This window comes from Plectropomus leopardus, chromosome 14 (genome assembly GCF_026936395.1).
Source record: "Plectropomus leopardus strain MGB_pleo_1.0 chromosome 14, ASM2693639v1, whole genome shotgun sequence".
Lineage (NCBI taxonomy): Eukaryota > Metazoa > Chordata > Actinopteri > Perciformes > Serranidae > Plectropomus > Plectropomus leopardus.
In genome coordinates, this window is record NC_142189.1 from 17091829 (window position 1) to 17112419 (window position 20591).

General features: G+C 42.9%; 1 long non-coding RNA gene across 3 annotated transcripts in view; it reads right to left on the reverse strand.

Annotated features, from left to right (window-relative positions):
- Positions 1-20591, reverse strand: part of LOC148187450 (uncharacterized) — a 47665-nt gene that overhangs the window by 15629 nt on the left and 11445 nt on the right. Inside the window, exon 1 of one of the 3 annotated variants that reach the window (XR_015778778.1) lies at positions 12919-13281. The exons of the other annotated variants lie outside the window; for them this stretch is intronic. This is a non-coding gene — a long non-coding RNA (uncharacterized LOC148187450). Of the gene's footprint in view, positions 1-12918; positions 13282-20591 lie in introns of those variants that run through there. 3 annotated transcript variants of the gene reach the window in all.

Genomic DNA, 20591 nt, shown 5'->3' on the forward strand with positions numbered 1-20591 from the left:
GTGTTGCGTACGCATAATTTCACATATATGCAGTACATAAATACACAATATATACTTGTATAGATCCAGTACATTCAGCTGGCCTGGCCTTGCTTTGTGTATTTGTGGGTGCTGAGGTCTGCACCCATCTGCTCCTGTGTGTGTGTAATCTGCCTCAGACAGGCTACAGTGCTTAGAGGGGCCAGACTGCAAACACTGCACTGGGATGAGACACCTGCTACAGGGCTAAGACCAGAGCCCTGACGCACAAACACACACAGATGGAGAGGCCACAGTTACCATGGACAAAGCAGTCACTCGATTACTGCCCAAGCTGTGTGACTTTCAGGTGTTTTTGTACCATTTAAACCCATATTTTTACATTTAGACTTGTGTAGTTCCTGCAGCGTGTGGATTTTCTGTCCCTATGCTGCAACCATCAGTCCTAATTGGTTGGTATTAATCGTCCGTGGAGGAGGCACATTTGACAGTTCCATAACTACAGTGTTCAAAATGCTCCTGGTGAGGAGGGAAAAATCTCTACTTATCCTCGTCTTGAAGTCTAGCTTTGAGCATCTGCTGTCAGAGTGTCACGTCTGAATTTAGCAAATGCCCAGGCACGAGGTGGCTGCGTTCTAAATGCCCAATGCTCAAAGGAGTGTCTGTCGTGCCGCGGCTCGGCGTGCCAAATCAGAGCTGGCTAGGAGCTCCCTATAGGCGAACAGATGGCCATTACTATCATTTATAACTTATTAGGGCCTATAATCCTACCTGCGTCAAACACGCCCCGACGCTTAGGGCTGGCTCTTTTTTATTTTCTTTCTTTTTTTCGCCTCATTTAAAACAGTTGTATGTGCCAGAAAAGTACTCATCACGATTTTCTCTGTTTCTCTGTCTCTCTCTGTATTTTTAATCTGCAAACTGCGTGGTTGACACATATGTGCAGGGATAATATGATATAGGGTTATCTTTCCTTTAAATCAACAGTCAACAGATTGCCCCCACGATGGTGCAGATCTGGAAGCTGATAGTACTGGATGGAAATGCAGTCGCAGCATGCGGTGTACGGTAATTTTCACCAACTGTAATGGAGAGTCATACACAATCATATTTATTTCCATAACATTGACTGTTTTTCCCTATATATAGCAATCATAGCAACAATAAACAACCATTCATTTGAAATCGTATGTTGTGAGCCTATGTTACTGATTGCGTCAGTGACTGGAACACCCAGAGCTGAGGTTTTATAATTCTTGTGATAGATTTTAAAGGTATGACAGGCAGGATTGATAACTGCTTGTAAACATGGTCACCAGTGAAGGAGAAAATTAAGACCAACCCAAGTTCACTCCGAGGTTGTAGTGATCATATATGAGGCCAAACATGTCAATATTCCACCTAATAATTAATTATACATGCAGATACATTTCACCTTATAGGTAATGACATGTAACCCTTACCACCACCCTAATCTTGACCCCGTCTCTTTCAAATGAACATTTCATAGCCAGCTAAATGCTAACTTTTTCGTCAGGGCATCCGCTTCCAGACCAAAAAGCAAAGGGGGCAACTCGTGGACTGATATGTACTGTAGGTGTAGTGGGCAAGTTACGTGGCTAGTGGGCAGGTCTCATAGATATCCAAGGTGCATTTATACCTCCTCAACCCAAGCTGCAACATCTTAGGCTGTAAAAAAAAAGCTGACACGGAAGTGCCAAAAACTGTAGTTCTGCTAATGACCACTAGAGGCTTTTGGTTGCGGTTTTGATCTCTATAGCTAATTTTAACATTCGTGATAGCTGCACTGTGGGTGATTTTTTTTTAAAAACTCATCCGTTAAAATTTTATCGAGGATTATAGTTACGCATCATTAATGGCGGACAGCTTTGACTGACAGTCTGTCTGCAAATAGCGTTGTCGTCTTCTTGGTTATAGAAAAAAAAGAAAAAAGATGGCGACAACCGAAATGCCGAACTCGTGGCTTCAAAATGGGTGTCTACAAAACAATGAGTGACATCACAATGGCTATATCCATTATTATTACAGTATATGGTTCCACCTCGCTATATTTGCATTTTTTTGCCGCTGTGTCTGTTACCTGCTGCTTACTGTCTGGCATGGTTGCTATCATTTTATAAAGCCCCGACCTCACCTGAGTGCTGTGGGGGTACATACCCATAAATGTAAAAATAAGAAGAATATATGAAAGTACAGGCAGAGGTCAGAAAAAAAAGACACTTCTGTAGGTCATAAGTGATGGTTGAGAGAGATTACTTCTGTAGATTGTTTTTTAAGAAAATCCTGGATAGTATATCTTTAAGAGGAACGTATTTAATAAAGTGCTGATGGTGTGCCACAGTGATAATTCCCATTCTGCTACATATCTGCATCCCAACAAAGTCCTTCCTCCTACTTTGTCAGTCTCTCAGTCTGGCTCCACAGAGCCAATCGTCAGTGATGCCTCACATTCACCACCCAAGCAGGTGTGGGCATTGACGTTTCTGCTGTGAACAGGCTGCATCTGTCATGTGGCAAAGCAGAAATAGCTCCAATCAATGTCCCCCTCGGACACACACGCACACCCACATACACATGCTAGGCTCGCACACACTCTCAGCACCGCTGTTCTCCATCCAGCAAACAAGGATCTATGGAACAATCATTGTAAACCGCCCTGGTCAGCAGTGAGGGCGATCGATCGGCTCGTCTCGTATAGAGAGTCCACACGGCTGTTGTATCCTACTCGGACTTCAAAACAATCTAGATAAGGCCGGAGAGATCCCGAAACCTTTGACTCAACATCTCACCTCCCATCTGTCGCCATTTTGCAGCAGCTACTTTGTTGCAGCCATTTTGTGTCCCTGCCATTTAGCACTCTATTGAGCTTCAGCTGGGGATGCCAAATGGCACGTGTGAAACCCCCCCCACCCAACCCCATCATTTGTGACCGTTTGGATGACAGACAAATAGATGGGCAGACACACAGGCAGACAGAGAGACAGAAGGAAGGCAGATGACTGGCTTTGATGAGCTTTATGGGGATGTGTGCGGAAAGACAGACAGACAAATGTGTGTCGGCAAACAGACAGACAGATAGACAGACAGAAGGTATATATACATGTGTGTTTGTGCGTGCGCGCTGATATGTGTGTGTGTGTGTGTGTGCGTGTGTGTGTGTGAGAGCGGATGTCAGACCAGGTTGTGTGTTCCTGCAGTGGCAGAGATGAGAGGGAGAGAACAGGAAGCTGCTCTCCTGGAGACAGATGGACTGCCATGCTGTGGACACACACACACACACACACACACACACACACACACACACACACACACACACACACACACACACACACACACACACACACACACACACACACACACATATACACAGAGAGTGACACACAACAGTACAGCCAACAAGAGAACATATCAGAGCACGACGGCTGAAAACAGAGAAACACACCAACATGCTAGCCTAAACAGGCGCCATGGACACATGCGCGGCACATTTGAGGAATGGCGGATGAAATATGCAAACAAAACTATACACGCCAAAGTTGACTTCGCAAGACATCATCAGTATCCAGTTTCTCTTGACTCTACAGAGAACTTCCTCCAATGATTTAATCAAGGAACGGAGCCTTAATTGATGAATTCATCACAACTTTCTTTGCATAAAATCTCAGCTACAGGCCTGAAAGGTAAAAGCCACAATGAATACAGCACAACGCTTACTGACTAACATACATGACACACTCACGCTCATAACAGGTGCTAATCCTGCCAGCCTCAGGTATGTGGTGACAACCTTCTCACACCCAACTTGAGAGCTCTGGCGGATCTAGGCTACGCCAGGTTGTCACACAGGATGTGTTGTGTGTACACACACACACACACACACACACACACACACACACACACACACACACACACACACACACAGTTGTTCTCTTCACTTTCCCCCTGTCTGTCTTTTGAACGGAGACACACAGGAAAAGGAAGGGAACAAGAGAGTGAGGGAGCGAAGATGAGAGAGTCTTCACAGACACCGACTCCAGCAGCGACAACAGCAGTATCACACCGTGTGTTTGGGTGTTTCTGCGAGCGTCTGCGAATGTGTGTGTGTGCCCGGGCGCGTGTGTTAGGTGTGTTTCACAGGATTGCCAACACATCTCCTCGCAGCGAGAGCCCTATAGGAACAGAGACATCTGTGGAGTGAAAGGACGCCAGCTTGCATGGCCGTCTCTGGAGATAGAAGAGGATGGGAGGAGGAGAGGATGAGGAGAAGGAGAGGAGTAGGAAGAGGAAGAGGAATGGGCAGGAGGATGGAGGACAGTCTGCAGGAGCTCCAAACCTTGTCTGTCAGCCGATAATTAGAGGAGAAGTCCTGTCTAGTTTTGACGGATGAAAATGTTTCATCTGAACAAGTAGCTCAATCGTGTCTTAAAGTAAAATGAGTGAAGATTTTCCTGTTTTTCCCACATTTTCATTAAATCAAAACATTAAATCATAATATACAACGTACTCTCATAGAATGGGTTGTTTGATATCTTACAAAACTGCACACACCACAGTTTGTATGATATCATACAAATTGGCATCCTACAAATAACGTTACATCCTTAATGAACAGATACATTACTAACGTACAGTGCACTGGACTTCCGCATCAATTAACTACAAACTAGGTATCCTTCTGCGTCTGCTGTTGATGTTCCAGGATGGTGCTACCATGATGTCAATGCTACCATGACGTTTAGACAACACAAGAGCATGGCAACCCACGCCGAGACGTCAACAAAAGCACATGATGGCACGGATGGTTAGGATAAGGCAACAAGAGCACTGTTGGCTTGGTGTAGAAAAACATCACATTCAGATGGGAAGTGAACGCCGGATTCCTGCATGAAAGTCTGGGGTTTGTTTGATCCATCAACTGCCCTTTCCACCTGCCCTAAAGATGCCCTCACACTTCTTCTATTACGTTGATACTGGCAGCATTTCAACCTGACGTGTATCAGCGTATCATGCAGACGCAACAGGTGTCATCCAGCCATCCGCAGGTGAAAGATGGCTTTTGGTATTGTGGTTAAACGTCAAAAGCTCTGCAAAAGTGGTGGTATTTGACAACTTTGGAAAGAGAACAGGCTGTGAGGTTAAGTTTAGGCAATAAAAGTTACTCTGGTTAGGTTTAGGAAAAGAAACACGGTTGGGTGTTTTTATGTTTAGGCAATTAATGTTACTGTGGTTAGGTTTAGAGACAAAAAAAAACAAAAACATTGTGAGTACATATCTTAAAATTACTCAAAGTTCACTTAAAGTCAAAAAGGTTCCAAACGCGTCTCGGGACTACTTCCTTCTTCACTCCCATCAGCACATTGGGACGTGATTTAAGCCTTTCAAAACATGACATATGTATGAATTTAAGTGCATTACTTTTCCTAGGAAACCGTATAAACAGTTTGTGAAGACAGCCTGTAATCTAATCTTATTTCACAATATGTTGTCTTTGCATTTCAAGACTACCTTTAAAACTATATGATTAACTATTTGGTGTCCCTTCAATTGATACGTTTCTGTCAGTTGTATGAAAACAAAACACTTAAAGATTAATATTCTTTCAATGTTTTGTACTTCTGACCCACCATATCAATTTTATAATGAGTGAGCTGAGCAAAAAATGAATTTTATGTATTTATTAGGACTTTGAGAATATAAACCTTGGACATAGAAGCCATACAACAGTTCAAGCACTGGTCATGTCCGCCTCGGTGATGAATGCATTTGAACAAGAGCTGCTGCATGATCCGCACAGAATAAAAAGTACCTCAGCAAGAGAAATAGTTCATAAGTGCCCTCAGTGAATGTCAGCAGATCAGCGAATAGATATTGAAGACGCTGGCCTTCTTCGACAATTCATCTGTAACCCTGCAGCCAGGGACTTCCACCGCAAATGGAGCTGATGACAATACAAGCAAATGTCCTCCTTGTGTGTACAAGCAAGTGCACTCAAGCAGATGTGCACCGCAGACCTTGGGACTATGAGCCAGGGAACAGGACACAGGTGCACCTGCTCTCTGCTCTCGATGAAAGGTCAGCCAAATTCAGAGAGGGATGCAACCTTCCACTGTTTGTGTGTGTGTATGTGTGCAGCAGCACGAGTAAAGAGAGTGTGAAACAATAACTATAATGGTAAATTTATAGCTTGAATATGTACTGTAAGCATCAATTCAACTGAATTATTTGCAGATTTAGTGCTGCAATGTATTCCCCGCAGCTCATCTTTTTTCCGTAACTATCTTCATTGCAGATTTTTTTCTAAATAGCCATCATTGCCACGTGTGGCTTGGCGTTGGTTGCCAAAGTGCATTTCCAGCAATCTGAGCAGGTATACAGGAGAAAACATGTGCAGCCGGACCAGTGCCAGAAGAGACAGAAGGTCCGCAATGATGTTTCACTACATAGATTATGCAGATACCGCGGTCAGAACGAGGAACAGACAGAGAGAGGGAGACGGGGAGAGGAAGAAAGAGGACGCGGGAAACAGACAGAGAGACGGAGAGCGGGCAACAAACGAACACAGACGGAAAGAGAGGACAGAGATGGGAGCGAACACAGAGAAACGGAGCAAGTGTAAGCATGAGAGGGAGGACATGAGAGACAGAGAGAGGGAAGTGAAGCAGGGAGGGGTGTGTGCAGGCTACAGCTGGCAGAGGGATTCCCAGAGCCAACTGCCAGTGTAGAGGAGCTCCTTAACAACTTCACAGGACTCTCAGAAAGGAGCTTTAAAGTGGCCACATGGCCTGGCCAGCACAGCAGAGCAGAGCAGCAGGCTTTACTGGGGCTCTGCACACACACACACACACACACACACACACACACACACACACACACACACACACACACACACATTCGTGCACAAGCATTCAAACACACACAAGCTCAAACAAGACTCAGCCCGCCAGCTGCTGACAGGGACAAGAGTGTCCAGAGCGATAAATCTGTAAGCGTGTGTGTGTGTGTGTGTGTGTGTGAGAGAGAGCGAGAGAGAGTGAAGGGGGGGTAGGCAAGAAATAGCAAAAGAGCAAAAAGCCTCATCTAGCCTTACATGCTACACGGAAGTCAGCATACAGCATAGCAGCCAAAGATTTGCATGAAAATGTGAAGTTAGCCCGATATGCTCGTCAAAGCCGCTTCTTCAATATTTGCCTCGTTCATACCTGCAAACCCTTTCATCTGCTCGTAAGCTGCCTCTTTGCACAAAACAGAAACATAAATTCCTACAACTGCTGTCCTCCTCCTCCTCTGTACCTGCAGTACGCCTCCAGGAGTGAAACATGTGGTACATGCTGTTCGGCAAAGCAGCTTTGCTTTTTTTTTTCGCCGTTTGATTCCACCGATAACAGCGAGCAGCGGCTGATCATCAAATGTTTTCAACGAGTTAAGCCTCGTAATTTTGGAGTAGCCGCCTGATCCTTTAAATGCCAGTGCTTGGTGCAAAGTAGAAATTGGTTCTTTTTTTTTCTTTTGCTCCATTCATATGCTTGATTATCATTATCCCTCTTTTGAGCTGAACTTTGAGGAAGGGATGGAGGGGGTTGAAAGACAGGGGAGGAAAGGGGAGGAGGCCAGTGGAAGAGATGCCATCACACACCCTACTCTGTGTGTGGTTGGACAAATATCTCCCTCTCCTGCTTTCTCTTTCTCAAACCTCCACTAGACGCTTGTCTGTCTGGATCAGCAAAGTATGTCTTCCAGGGGTTGTTTGGCGACAAAGGTTTTCACTCAGGACAGCGGTCTTTTCTTTTTTTTCCCACCATCACTATGCTAGACCACCGCTATACTAATGGTGGGGCATTAGCATTTCAAGGAGCCTCCATTAAGGAGGGCAAGAAAAGCTGCTCTCAGCGGGGGGAAATCCATTTTGTCCCAGGCTCCAACATCTGCTGCAGCCGTCCCAGCCAGAAGGACGCTCGGATAAAGCCGAAGAGCCCTCTGATTTACTGTAATGACAGACAGACAGATAGACAGGCAGAACGGATGACCATATGCGGAAGCGAGGGAGAAAAAGGAAAAGACAAAAACAACTTCTGTCTCACTGTCTGTCATTTTCTGGTGCCTTCTATGTGCATGTGCCGGTGACGGCGGTGGTGAGGAAGAGGGGGGTCATGGGAAAGGCAGGTTGCCAGATTAAGCTCTGCTGGGTGAAATCCTTTATGCCCAAAGTAGTGTGCAAAATAAAATAAAAAAAAACAAAACAATTGCCGTGGTTCAAATAGGTTACTTATGTACTTAAACTTTCTATTCTGAGTGCATGAGTGTGTTGACCCTGAGAATTATGGCAAAATGCAGCACTATGAGTACAGGATGCTGCACTCTTAATGGTCAAAAAGTTGAATGTGAAACATTGGACTCTTCTCACCCTCAATGGCCACCATGTTGCCTACGTGGCAAAAGTAGTAGAAACACAAAGGTATTTGAAACTTGTCACATGTTGGCCAACTACCACAGTGAACACCAAAGCCTTGTGCAGAAAGACATACGCGTATTTCACTACCACTATACTGTATTTGGATATAATCCATCGGTTTGTTTATTGGGTTGATTCCGTAACAATTTGTTACCACAAACACAAGCAAATGCTAACATTAGCTTGCCAGCTAGCTAACAGTTGCACATTTTATCATCAGGCATTGACGTTACATGTTTTGTGGTGTAAGCTATACAATCTATGCGTGTAAGTTTGTTTTGTATTTATACATGTTCAATTGTCGTCTTCACTGCAGCAGATTTAAATATTCGATTTGTGGTCAGAGGTTGACAAGATGTAAATATTTGTAAAACGCAGCAGCTGTCATAAACTCAGTAGATCCACAGGCTGATTATGAGATTATGAAAGAATGGGGCCCTGGGCACAGTCATGTAAAAGGCCCCACCACCTCTCATACATACGACAGGAAACACACATGGACTTTTCTGGTGAAGAGTTCCTCTTTTTTGTTGTGGTCATTTTGTTTCAGTCATTTTCTTTTGTTACTATTTGTGATTTTTTTCTCTTTTTTTGTCTCTTCAAGGTAATTTTGTGTGGAGTTTTTTTTAGGTTGTTTTGTGTCTTTGTCAGTCATGCTGCACTTCTTTACAGTTATTTTTAGTCTTTTTGGCACTTTTTTGTTGTTATTTTGTCTCCTTGAGATCATTTTGTGTCTTTTTTGTGTCTCTTTGCAGTTCCTTTGTGGTTTTTTCGTGTTTCTTACTGTTCAGTATAAGTTAATCTGAGTCTCATTTTGCAGGTGACAGCCAAAGGGTTCCTGATACTTTGGGCCCCTGAGCCTGTGCCCCAGAAGGCCTGTTCTGTCCATCCATCCATGCATAGATCAGCTGGTGACAGAGCCAGCCACTATCAGCCATGGATATTCATAGATATAGAAATGTGCCATTTATATTTAATAAAATAAATAAATAAATACAGAGAAAGCCAAGTTACCAGTTAAGCAGACAGCAGGAATATATTTTGGCAAGTTACAATTGTTTGTCAAATGTTGGCGGTAACGTTCCACCCATTGCAATTTGCCGAGCAGAAGAAGAAAGGCTGTCAAATCTTGCGAATGCCATTTCCGTTATGTGTGTAAAGACCATGTTTGAATTAAGGCACTACCCTGTCAAAATTTGCACACTACACAAGTAAGTATGTAGTGTGCAAAGTGTTCTGTGTGTAAGTGTATTAATGGAAGTATTCAAATTTGAGACACAGGAAAATAGTTAGAATATCATTATATCATAGAAAAAGTAATATCACAACAGGTTGAAGCTCAGTTATACTCCCTTTATGTCCATTACAAATGTTGTGCATGTACAAATGTTATGATGGCACAAATACAGCCAATAGATACTGAAGAGTCAAAAGTTCCAGACAATGAGGTGACAGTGAAGGAGGTTGTAACAATGTACCTTTTAACGAAAGCAGCATTGTAGATGTCGGTGGTCTGTGAGGCCATTAAATGAGTTGCGACATGTGGACAGAGAGATGTTTTCACCTGTAGTATCTGTTCCTTTCAGCCATTTTTTAAATGTCTCTGTCGTCTCCCACAGTTGTATTCTGCTTGAACTGCACTACACAGTCCCCACAGTCTCTAGTGCTGCTATTCCGTTCCCTCCACATCCATAAGCTTTAAGGAAACATGCACAAATACAGACAAACTAAACCAGAGTATGGACAGAAGGCTCCATCCGTGTCCGTACCTAACGTTGAGCATAAATGAGCCCTAAGAGCAGTGGAAGACATCTGTGGTCATAATGAGAGAAACTCACAGGCTGATTGTCATCTGCTGCCACATAATGGCTAAAAAGACCTGAACCAAAGAGAAGAAGACGAGTCAAAGAGAGTGGCAGAGAGGCAGACGGACAGAGAGACGCAGGGCCTTGATCCCTGCCCCATCTGTCCTGCTTCTCGCAACTCCCTCTATCTCCCTCATCCCTCCCACTATGGTGGTCTCCTGTTTACTTTGGTCTAAACCTACTAAGTCCCTCACCGTCCTAAAGCCTGAACAGCACGGAGGTGAGCTGAATCGCACCCTGGCCAACTGCGAAGCTTTTAGCAGACGGACAGACGCACAGGGAGACAACACCAGCAGAAACTTGAAGTCAAAGCAGGAGAAGAGTGTTTTTATCTTTGTAATAATTCATGTAATATAACGACACTGTGCCCTTCTAATGACAGACTATGTTGCAATTACATGACCTTTTCCCCACCCAAATAGAGCGTCTGTGATGTCACGGCGCCACATCGCAGATATTTTTATGTTCATCTGCGAAGAGCACTCTTGATAATTCTCAGGGATGAACACCGCAGCCGACACTTAACAACCTCTGGGTTGCTGTGACACAACACAACACCACTGTGATGGATAATGACTGTTGCCACGCACCAAAACAAAAAAAAAAATCACTCCAGCTGATAAACACTGTATTTTTTTTTTTTTCATTTTCACAGCAGCATATCTGACTGTTTGGCCAGATAACTCGTGCAAATTCATCTCTCTCTGCTCTGCACCGTCTTCTAGGAGTAAAGATACAGATACAAAGTGTCTGCCGGAGTTTAAACAGATGGAGGGCCTCTACTGGGAAGGGCTTTTAAATAGTTTTCTCCAGAAAAAAAAGGTCCGCCTTAACAAGCCATTTAATCTCATATTCAGTCTTAAAATTGTGGTTTCATTTAAAGACAGAATACCCACTGTTATAGGTAATTGTTTCCAACGCATTCTCACTTCAAAATGGGTGAAAATATGTTCAAGATATTATTTGACCTCGATAAAATCTTGAAACAATTTGATACGTATTGGAAACAACCGAAATGATCTGCTAATTAGCTTTTGGAAGATCGTTTTTATTTGTTCTGGGGAAGAAAAAAAAAAGATTCTAATATTTTTTAATGGCTGACGATATTTTTCCCCATGCACACACACACATACACACACACACACACACAAGCTGCATGGCCCAAACAAGGCTGTCAAGGAGAGGCAGGGGCGATGATGTCATCGAGCCAAGCCGGTGCATCACATCTGCAGCTGACCCGGTGATGTCGCCTGCGGTGAGCACCTGGCTGCTTTCACCACGAGAGAGCCATTACATGTCAGAGGGGTGTTTAGAGCGTGCCGTCATTACACACACACACACACACACACACACACACACACACACACAGATATACACAGAGGCAGCAGCTGGTGTGTAACTCCAACTGGACAAAACAATAAAACTTGGAACATCACAATGCATTGGATGGTACAGAAACCTGGTAAATTTGGAAAGAGCTCTCTCTCACTGTCTGTGTGTCTGTCTGTCTGTGTGTCTGTCTGTCTGTGTGTCTGTCTGTCTCTGGCACCACCCAGTCTCGGCTGCCATGCCACAGCTTTTACACAGCACCAGCCTGACTGATGCCTTTTGCTCTGTGTGGTCCAGACGTAAGTCATCCAGGCCACTTGCTTCACTCTGTTTACTAGTGGGTTACTTCTTACACGCGCACAAACACACACACACACACACACACACACACACACACACACACACACACACACACACACACACACACACACACACACACACACACACACGTCATCTCCCACTCTGTCTCCACAGGTCTGAGCTCCATCACTCCTAACAATTATCTTTGGTGTTAGCTCACAGATTGGGCACCTTGGAGTCTGGGGCTGTTACAGACGAAGCACACGCTGGCCTCGAGACGTGTTTACAAAAACTGTGTGTGTGTGTGTGTGTGTGTGTGTGTGTGTGTGTGAGCAAGAAAAAAAAGTGCATGAGAAGTACGAGCAGAAGGCTAGCTTATAGTGTGCTACAGTCAGCAACACTTTAAAAGGAAGGCTTGTAGTGCTCTTCCCGCTACCGGATCATGTCCAGTGTCTACACACACAAAGACACAAGATACACTACAAACACACACACACACACACACACATACGCAGAGCCAGATGGACAGCAGTGCTAAGGCTTAGTTTAATGACAAAAGGACCCTCAATCTGGACACGGATTTATCACTCACTTTAAAGTCCATCTGCGAGAAGTTTGGACTGAAAACACAACTGCTCAATCTCTCTGCCTTCCTCAGCTCGTGTTTGAGCAATTTAGCAACTTTCTCCCTCTCTGCAGACCGTGCTCATGCTCTCTCAAGCACACACCAAGTCCCATACCTCTCCTGCATCTGTAACAAATCTGAATGATGAATGTTTGAAGACGGGGGGTGGCTGGGAAAAAACTCAGCCCCGGTGGCAATATCATAGAGCCATGCAACCATAGGCTTTTATTTCCTGGGTTTTAGTGGTGTCCAGGGGCCTGGCAGCATGTGGGGTGGGGTGAGGGTGGGGTGAGGGGAAGCTGGGAGGCAGATAGACAAGAAGAGTGACAGCACGGAGATAGACTAGCTACCTATTTATAGCCCGGGCCATCTGCAGAGCTCCCTCTTGTCTTTGGTCATCCTGTTCACAAAGGCTTGGAGGCAGATTCCAGCAGCCCAGCGCCCAGCCGCTCCATTCACTATTCATTCCAGAGCCGGCAGCACCATATGGATCCGGCCCCACTGCTGGGCCCTGGCCGGCCTGTTTCTCCCTCTCTATCTCTCTCTCTTCAGATTGGCGTGGTAATGAAGCCTGGGTGGCTTGCAAAGCGGTCTCCTTTCTCTTTTCCCCTCTTTCTCCCTGTGTCTTTCCCCTCTTCTCTCTCAAAGACGCCGGGCTTGAGCATGACCGGACACCCCCGCCTCCTCCTTCCCTCCTGTTCCCTTCCTATTACTCTCCCTCCTCCTCCTCCTCCTCCTCCTCTTGCTGTTCTCTCCTTCTGTCTTTCTTTATAAGGCGCCCAGACACTCCTCTCCTCCCTTTACCCACTCTCAGACATTCAAATGATCTCATTTCATTCCCTGACACCTGTGAAGAGCTAATGTGACCTTAAGTAGCCAAGATGTTCTGTTGCCAGCCTCACTACACTACACGTGTACTATCTCCATCCTACGGAGTCCGGGAGGTACCATGGAGAGAAAAAATAAATGAATCAGGGCTGTGTATTACTAATTCGTACGCACGAGATGCTTTTGCATGGCCTTGCAGTTTCATTTCACTCCCTCATTTTGATTAATCCCTTACTTTATTTTGGGTAATTGGTGCACTCAAGATAAGTGAATCGTGATATAATGTTTCATAGAGCACCATGGCAAACTGTTGGATATTCAACAGACATTCAATCCAGACCCAGCGGCATGTTCTTACTCTGTTTCACACCATGCTGGCAGTAGGAGGAGGGTTAGATCACCTCCTGGATCCTTGCATTTACCACTGGAGGCTGACTTAGGGACTGTCAATAATTTACCGTTGACTAATGTTGGCAAATACAGTTAAATGGAGTCACTTGGTCACATGACATGGGAGCTATTGAAAAAAAATGCATAATTTTCACTAAAAATATTAATATAAACACAAGAAACACCAAAATCAATGGTAAAGAGGAGTGTCTCATTTGTCCAGTGTAGTAAAACAATTTGGCATTGATTTGGAGTCACTTGGTCGCATGATATAGGAGCTATTGAAAAAAACTGCAAATTTTGCTTCAAGTAAATGGTTAACCAAAACAAGCGAATGAACTAACCAATCTCGAGGCCACGTTTTAGTAAAATGAGGAAACACAACAGCATCTCTAGTGCTCCTTTTAGTTAAATGTGGCCTCTCTATAGCACATCCTAGGCTCTGTACCATCCCAATAAATGCTGCTACATTAGATTTATATATTTATGTAGAAGCAGCCATGAGTCAAAATGTCATTTTTTATTCATAATCACTGTCACATGTCAGCACAAAGACTGGATACTCCCAGACCACATCCTCTTTTTTTCGGCTCACATCCCCTTTCCAGCTTGACCATCTCACTTCAATGAGGCCAAACTGGCAGTAAAGTGGAAATGGAATCAGAGAAGGGGATTCCACACAAGGAAACTGTTAATGATGCTACAAAGCGCAGCCCCTTGGGGGAAGTAAGAGGACTGTGAAACTAAACCCAAACAGAGCTTCTGTCAGCCTCCCTCTGTCCCACTTGGTCCTTTAGTCAGTGAACTAAAAGGACCACTGACTATTTTTATTTACAAATATGCCATTTTAATTAAGCCCTATTAGGGAAAGCACTCTAAACTGGTACTCCCCAGTAAGTGTGCTTTTATGAATTTGAGTCAAGAGACAGTTTTCTGTCAGGTAAAACTGGGTTAAAGGATAAAACTAACAACAACTTTCAAAACTGGCAGAAAATTTAAAGGATAAGTCTGGCAGTATTCTATATTTTTCTTAAAATCAAAAAAGTATTTTCAAAGTATTGTATGATCTTCATTGGCATTTAAATGACTATATTTTTGTGAAAAACAAAAGAAATACAATGACAGAACATACAACAAAACATGCTGTAAGTGCCATAACTCATTTGTAATTTGCTTTTAAAATAACATTGCAAGTGTCTACATACCTTTTGCAAAAACATGTTTGCATAGAACATTTCTGCAAACCAGTGATTGTGATGTAACACTGTATTTTATAGCAGATATGTGAAAAATACGTAGGTTGTTGTTAGGCTACGGCACAAAAAACATTTGGTCATGGTTAGGAAAAGATTAGGTTTTGGCTTAAAACATCCATGTTTGGAGGCACAGAAGCTGCTGGGAAACGCTGTGATGTGTTGGTGAAAAACATCCTGGTTCAATGCCACAAATGCCACTGGGAAACACCATGGTGTGCCATGAAAGCACTAAGGTTTGGTGCCACAAACAGAAGTGGAAACAAAGTGAAGGGCCGCCATAAGACAACAGGTTTTGCTGTTTGTTGGTTTCAAACCAACAACAGCTGGGCAGGCATCTCACCAAGGTGACATGCCCTTCACCTCCTGAGGCCAAAGTCAGTTTATATATTACGTCACTTCAGAAACATGAAATATGCAAATGTTGTGTATTTGTTTGCAGAAACATAAAATGCATTTTCTTCTGGCAACTGTGCTGTCTTTTGACCTGCAAACCACCTAATCCATGCTTTCTGGGACCTCACTCTGTAACAAAGGAACACCTAAATCTATATTTTATTTTTGGTGGCTCCGAACATCCGTTCTTCCAGTTATGATAACATGGTACTCACCAAAGTTAGGAAGCAAGCAACATTGCTAAAAATAGATCCTGGAGGGTGGGGGCAGCAAACACGAGCAGTCAAACAGGTTGTAGACAAACCTTTCTCTCGTGTTTCCTGTCCCTTTGGATCTATTATGTACTTATATCTGAGAATGAATGTCCAGAGCTTCAGAAATAAGCCAAGGTTGTTGTAAATTGTAGTTTCTCTTTAAGGCAAGTCATTATTTAGTCCATCAAACTGTTTTATAAAATGTTATGGGAACTGTAACTCTGACAGAAAAAACTTGGCTTTTGTTTAAATCTCACCTCCCTGAACAGAATGATGCCTGCATATTTATCAAACTCTGCCAGCACCGAGAGTTTTACCTGCTAATTGCAGAGGGAGAGGAAAAATAACTGCTGCTGTGTGTATTTCTTGCGGTCATATTTTTAGAAGATAGATAACGTTAAAAGTGCATTAGTAGGCGTAGGTATCATTCCTCAGTTGTAGTGTAGCATTCACCTTGGGATCTGTGGAGCCTGAGGCCTAGGCCAGCCTAGTTAACCATGCATGCTGTGCTGGGCCTAACCTAATTAGGTGCCATCCCAATGTCAACACTGCTGCGTTCAGCGCCTGATAAAAGACAAACCTTTTCTTCCTCTACTCACACTGTGAAAGGGCTACAAAGAGCCGGGTTACAGAGATCCTACCATCTGCAAGCTCTGTGTGTGTATTTGTATGTGTGTGACGCGTGCATGCTGTCATTTTGCTTTTAACTTTCAAACGTTTTCTGCGAAATTTTGGGAGAGAAAAAAAATCTCTGCAGGTTCTGTGACCAACTTATTTATCTTAACAGGAAACCAGCGGCAATGATTGAACATTTAAATCAAATTTATAGCCGCTTCTGTGAAAAGACGCCATCATACTACCCAAAATAATCACTCCCATCTTACTCACAGTGGCTAATGTACTTCATACATACATCTACAGCTGTGTCTCTTTGAGCGCTGATTTCATGCCATGTGTATTTTGCGAATCCCCTCCCACTTCAAGTCTGTGTGCACTCTAATTTCATACCAATGCGTTTCATTATTTTTATTTTACCTCACATCCTCGGCGTCATTAAAGCAAACAAACATTTTGCACAGAAATCCCAATTAGGGCCGATCAAATATGGCTCCCCGAGCACGCGAAGCACACACGTACACACACTCAGTGTTGCCTTTTTAATGTGTCGTCAAACCATCCGCTAATTCCATTTATACGGATAAAACACTCTCACAAATAGATTACCTGCTACATACGATCCCCTCTTTCACTGTGAAATTGTGGCACGGAGCCACATCCTCCCACTGCTTCATAGTCCATTAAAATACAGATGAGAGTGTTTTACAGCCTGGGCCAACAGCAACGCCTCCCAGCTAATCCACCAACAAACACAAACATCAGATGAATTATCTGTAATGGAGAGGACTCTGTTCTGGCACCGCTGATGGAGAAATGAAACAAAACATGAGTTTATTTTGGTAAATATTTGGATTTCATTTTGATTCTGCTTTTCATGTACGTAATTAGCTGGCAAATATAGCTCTGTATAGAAATCCTTGCTTTTTCATCAAGAGGGTGTTGGTGTCTTTAGGTGTGCTTCCAGCAGATTCCTTTCAGAACTGCTTCATGCGTAAACTAGATATGAGAGGAAAGTTTCTTTGCTTTCAGCATTTGAAGAGTTTGTCAACTCCAGTGTCTAAAAATGCACTTTAAGAGGAGAAATCAGCTCTCTGAATCCTTCATCCATCCGTCTATCCGTGGCCAGCAGCACACTTGACAGTTTCACTGGCTCAGGAGCCAAGCAAACAATGCTGCTCTGACAAGCGAATCTCTCCCGTGTCGGAATCTCATCTACTTAAAGCACTATTTATTCAGCACACATCCTTTTAATGCTGAATCTTGGCAACAGCGCATGAAATCCAGCACCTTAATTCCATTAGCTTGTTACTCCAATAAGTCCCAATAATCTAAAGCTAACTGCAACACATACACAGACCCTGGAAATACACGAGCCATAGCTGCTCCCTCTGGGGCATTTTTAATAACACTAATAGCCTTTAAAGGTTGATTCATTCTGCTGATATCAAAGTAAATGGCCACATTAACCTGTGTTGGCTGAACTGTAGAGGAGCTTGTCATAGCCGGGGAAGTAAAAACTGGTGGAAATATGAAACACAGCAGGTTTTTAGGATTTATTATAATTACATCACAAAGATTTGAAGATGCCACAGTGGAAGAAAGTTGTTATTCAAATGCTTTTTTTTCTCTCTGTCCCGCTGCTGCTTAGTTTCCCACCATCCTGAATGAACCGCCTTATGCTTGATCATAGTCCGCGCACAGGGCTGAAGCTATTGTTGATAAGAGACTGAAGCTTCTCTTCAAATGGGGGCTTAGCAAGTGCCGTTCAAAGACTCTGCTCTTCATTTCAAAAGTGACTCTGCTTTTGTTAGTCAAAGTGTGGAGAGGGTCCTTTAAGACCCAGATGCCCTTGGTGGGAAAGAACTGATAAAACTGGTAAAAGTGAGACAAGCAAAAAAAAATGAAAAAAGACATTGAGACAGAAGACAGAGAAAATGATGACGGCGCGAGACAGATAATCTGAGACTGAAGAGAAAGAGAAAGTAATAGGGATATTAAGAGCATGCCAAAAGAGAAAGGCATGAGAAAGTCTGTGCTGCTAGGTCTGATCCTACGTGAGCCGATGAGATGGGTGGCGGGTGAGGAGGGGTGAGAGATAAGAGCCAAAGAGGATTAGGGCCGTGAGAACCTTTGTTGTTGTGATCAGTTAAAAGCACTGGCTCTCAATGATCCACCTGACCACTTCAACGTGCTTACAGCAGCAAATCTGCATGTGAGGGACGACAAGATGTCTTCAGCAGCTCTTTGAAACAGAACGATGCACGTCTGCAGCTACTGGGGAAAATTTTTGACCACTCACATCTCTACAAAGTGCACAAATCTGGAAATATAAGTGTCACATTGCAGTGTGAAAGGAAAATAAAGCACTTTTGGAAAATGCTGATTGATGACTGTCATGCAATTCCAGTTTGTGTCCGAAATCATTCACCATTTACCATATAGCTCATTTTGTGTTGCCAGTTTGTCTACTGAGAATTATAAACTATAGTGGAGTCAAATTATCACACTTCATTAAAAGTCAAATACAGTTGAGAATCATTCAGGCATTGCACAGGCAGGGCAGGAAAGCAACTTTGTACAAATAAAGGATTGGCATAGTTTCCGCATTTCTGTTTTTGTATTTTTCTTATTATGTTACCTGACATGCTAGCCTACATAGAGTTTAACAAGCCATAGCCTACACTGGGGACAATAAGGTCACGTCCTCTGATTTTTTTTTCTGGGAATCTGAGGGACTTTGCAACCTTAGGGGAATTTACAATCTGTTTGAGATTTAGGAACTTTTTCCCTGAAACAGCTGCCTGCTGTGAACAAAAATGATGCAACAAGAACAGCGAGAACCAAAACAGTAAAGCTGCGGGCCGTAAAACCAAAAAGTTAAGAGACACGTAAACACTTTGTAAAGCTGAGAGAAACTGAAGATGGTTTTCTGGTTTGTCACTAAGAGTGACCGCTTTCACGTAGTGATTTGATCCATGGATAACATAAAAATATTGCAACTTTAAATGTGACACAACTTTTAGGTCAACACATATATAAAAAAGGATCCAGTATTCCCTTAGGAATTTTATTCCTGGCAGCGTGGAGACGACATAAAACAGCATTAAGACTTTAATGTTGGAAAATAAAACAGTAATACCTTATTTTACTGGTCTACAATTTCCTAGGAAGTTTCCTGGCAAGAGTTGTGTAATCTGGTATTACTGGAAGAAAAAGATAAACTTCTGAGACACTTGTGTAAATTAAAGCTCATTTTACACTGCCTGTTTAAGGTGAGAATATCTTGCCATTATTCCGCCTTTCTGTTGCGTATAAAAGGAATAATCACAAATGGAAGGACTATGTTATCTCGCCTTTAAGCCAACAGTGCCGAATAGACACCTAAAAGGACCACAGGCAGGATTGGTGTGACATTTTGATAATGTCTTATGTGTGGCCTTAGTTTTACCACACACATCTACCTCTCTCTCTCTCTCTATCTATCTATCTATCTATAGAATCGTCTATATAATAATGTCAAAATAGTGAATGAGAGATTGGGTGAATTATTTTGTTCACAGTCCCAGTTAAAAATCTGGACTTGCTGGGTTACTACATTTTTCACACTTGCTCTGTAAACAATAAATAATGCTTCAAAGACAGTGGAAAGCATCTTGGCAGTGACGGTGTTAAACTGTTGGCTTAGAATAGAGCAGATTTAAGTGTTTTTCTATTGTTTTGGCAGGTCCCTGTGGATAGTTGATTTCTGCAAAATGATCAGAAAATGCTTGTGGGATTTTGACATACTCTTTAGTATAGACATTTATTTAGCATGGCCATGTGTGCCCTCCTGTTGTGTTCATTCAGTGTTGATTTATTTTGTGTTCCCGGTCCAAAATAACTGCCCCATTAGAGCTGATTATAAATAATAAATATAGTATCACCTCATGTTGTGTTAGATCTTTTTTATCAATTTAATTTCTTGTGAGCATTGCAAGTTTTTATTTATTTTTGCTACTTGTGGCCTCTAGGCCTCATTGACCTGAGCTTAAACAAATAGTTTCTGAGTAAAAAAGCATAATGTATGAATTAATTTGACTATCAAAAAAATACTCAGATGAAACATATTGTGCTATTTATAACAGATTAGTTTGTGTCACCATTTAACAAGGACATTTGTTTTGAAACCGTTTCAATTTTTTAAATAGTGGCACAAAATAACATCTGTCCTGCTCCCACTCAAAGCTGACGGGTATGATTTTATTAGTAAAGAAAGGACAGAGGCCCAAAACTACACATGAGAAC